This window comes from Dendrobium catenatum, unplaced genomic scaffold, assembly GCF_001605985.2.
Source record: "Dendrobium catenatum unplaced genomic scaffold, ASM160598v2 fragScaff_scaffold_1122, whole genome shotgun sequence".
Lineage (NCBI taxonomy): Eukaryota > Viridiplantae > Streptophyta > Magnoliopsida > Asparagales > Orchidaceae > Dendrobium > Dendrobium catenatum.
In genome coordinates, this window is record NW_021319584.1 from 1,158,344 (window position 1) to 1,162,094 (window position 3,751).

The window sequence follows — 3,751 nt, forward strand, 5'->3', positions numbered from 1 at the left end:
AGACTTCGTGTTTGAGAGTTTGTTTCACCTGAAATGTTAGTACACACAAGAGCAAATACAAATCTTCTAAAATTGTTAGGAGATAACTACACATTTGAAAAATAATATTTGGAATCATCAAAACTATACAAGTTGCAAAAATGTAAAACATGCAAATAGCAACTATCTTAACAAGCTCAATTTGACTAATGTTGCCATCTATCATATTTACCTTATTGGGTCAACTGGATCCAAATGATTTGGTTGAATATTTTCCTTTTTAAAGGTCAATTATGGTTAAGGTATCTATGATTAAATTTTTTTACTATTTTTAAAATAATTGAGGAAATAAATTGGAATAATTTGGTTGAAAGTGATTGGACTGGTCCTTATAAGGGCAATTGGACATACGTGTGCCCAAATGGGTGAGGTGGTCCAATTAGAACGTTCTAGTGATTGATTTTATTTTTTAAGGTTATCAATTCATTTTCAAAACCTCTACAAATGAATAATCATAGGAAATTCTTCTAGTTCTAAGGTTTATATTTATGTTGACCTATAAAAATCAATAAATGCTCCCTTGTAGTATTGAGTATATGGTGATATTTAATATTGTTTTAAACATGAATCAAACAAATGCCCATAAATCTATTTGAGAGATTCTCATTATTAAGTATATTACACAAATAAATATGATTAAGTGAGAAAGAAATTTTCTTTTTACATCATTAATTATGCTTTCCCAGACTATTATAATTTTAACATTAAAGAGATTTGCCTTACACATTGATTTTATTGTAGCTTATTAAGGGTTCATCCAATGATATCATCTATATCATGGTAAAATATTCTAATCATTATCACATTCTTTCTATCTAACATAGCCATTTTTATATTAGAATTCTTAGCCATGCTTAAGATATAAAAAAGATCCTATAAAATAATCTAGAATTTTATGGTTTGAGGAGTTCAAGGACAATGCTTAAATGTTTTTTAGGAGTAGGCTTGAAATAAAAGTAAAATATTTTTTTTGGTTAAAACCCGCAAAGGTGTCTATGTGTTAATTATAAAAAAGGTACAAGTCCTTAAAGGATCTAAAGCTCTCTAAAAATATAATATTTGAAGAAAAACCTAAGAGCCTATGATCCAACATATTAAAAAAAGAAATAGAAAAAGAGAAACAAAGGGAGACGAGAAGCCAACCCTCAAAAAAAGAGACCCAATCTAGATGTACAATAGAGCTCCAATAGCCAACCAAGAAAAAGATCCACGAAGGAAAAAGAGACCAAAGCCAAGAAAGAACCAACAACCATCACCCCCTAAGGAAAACAGAAGAACACATGTAACCCAAAAGTCTCAAGATAGCATCATCTTGCAGAACAAATTGAAGAAAAATAAGAAAAATAAAAGAGATAAAGAACAAAAGGAAGACCAACCCAATAAGGACCAAAGAGAGGAACAGGAGCACAAAACCCAGCTCCAAAAAAATAAAATCAAGCACCAAAAAGGTAGAGATAGGAGAAACCCATAGAACAGAGTAAACAAAGCCAGAAAACAAATAGAAGACCCACACGAGCATCTACAGGATACAAACCAAAGCAATAGAAGGCCCCCACTGCCAAGAAATAAAAAGGCCTTACTAAACAATAGACTTAGATACAGTGGAGCAATAAACAATATTTTTAAGATTAAACTCAACAGTTTTCCCTTTCTTCTTCTTATTTTTCTTCCCTAACACCATAGAGAAACCATAACTAACAATTTTCAACACATTCAATTAAAAATCCTCTAAAGACACATTAGGACAACACCTATAAAGATCACCATTACAACACTTATGACCTAATAAATCCTACATCCAATCAGAGTGATCTATAGGGTCAATAAAAAGGTCCAAATTAACATAAGCAACATAAAGCATCAGATAAATAGGTAAATCAATAACAAGGGTGCAATTAGAAACATCCAACCCATCAATAGGAAGATTATCATCATTCATATGGATATTAGTGAGAGACACAATATTAACCACATCAAAATAACCATCAACTGTCTTAATAATATCATTAAAAGAAGAGACAAATTGCTTACTAAAATTATCAGACATAGGGATAGATTTATCCAAATTGTTACCCGAGCATTCCAAAATATTGAGAGAGTTAGAAATAAATGGAGTAACCATGGGAGAATCAATCTTATTGTTAATAGATATGCCTTCAGTTAACGATTTAGCAGGAAAGGGCCATAAATCATTTCCTAAAAGCACATTATAAAGCACAACAATATGATTAATCAAAGAAACATCATAAAAATTCCCAATGATAATTTGGTCATTATCAAAAGTTACTCAAATTGATTTAGGAACAACATTTTTCCTCAAATGAGGATGCAATTAAACATTCAATTTTATATAGCCCCAACGCCTTGCAATGAGAACAAAAGCTAGGAAAAATTTCAAAGACCACCTACTAATCATAATCGTAAGTTTCCAAGGAAAACTAAAATGATTCAGGATACGCTTTGGTAACATCAAGTTCAATAAGAATGCAAAAAATTGACAGTCATGATCCCATAGTGGTGGCATTATAAGTTTGAATCAGTCGGCCAAACAAGGACCCAAGGCCAAAGAGAATGTGAGGAGAGAAGAAATGAGGATGAACATTCAATAAGGAAATCAAAATGGGAATTATATGTAATTCCTCATGTCAAAAAATGGCGACCATTTAGTTAATTTCATGAAATAATTTCTAGCATAATCGAACTATGTGCTAAAACCCTTCCATAATCAAGATCATTCACTAACTTAACTAGCACATGCCATTGATTAATGACATAACATAAAATTCACTAGTAAGTACTAAATTAAAGAAAAAATTTCAAATGGAATCAAGTTGAGGCCTACACATGGGAAACTTTCTTACCAAAGCAAATTCAAAAGGATTCGCAAGATGCTGCACCTCATCATCTGATATCAATAAATCCTTCAAACATCAGAGAGTAGTTACTTTGTGATGTTAAAAAGCATTCAAGGAATCAAAACCAGAAAGAACATCTTTGAAAGATTTTGAGGGATTTTTACAATCGAGAAAATCAAGATCCAAGTGTTTAGAAAATATCATCTTCAAGAAAACAAAACCAAAAGGAAAAAATATGAGCAAGAGAAGAGGTAAGGAACTTCCCTAGACACGAGACATGACCTCAACACTAGACGTCTGAGGAAGGAAGGATCTCGACACCAGACACGCAAAGGGAGGTAAGATGGAGATGTATATGAAAGAGAGTATGAATGACAGGAGGCCGCTGGGGCGATGCACTAGATGGTACCTAAAAGCATCAGGGAGAGAAGCTCATGAAGTCAAAGTAAAAATTTGGTATGCTTAAGTATTACGTAGGTAAGGATTTAAAATAATTCTTTTGAATTCAGTCCAAATGAATAACATAACTTGTCATCAAAGTGTTGATTTTTTTTATGCCAATAGTCTCGTTGATCAAAGGGTATTTCTTATATATATGTATATATATATATATATATATATATATATTGTGTGTGTGTGTGTGTTTATAGGATATTTTTGGCACTCTGCATGTTTCTGCATGATTTGAGCCAGTGATCTTTAGATCAAAGTCTCAGATCTTGATCTAAAATTGTTAGGAGATAACAAGAGCAAATACAAATCTTCTAAAATTGTTAGGAGATAACTACACATTTGAAAAATAATATTTGGAATCATCAAAACTATACAAGTTGCAAAAATGTAAAACATGCAAATTT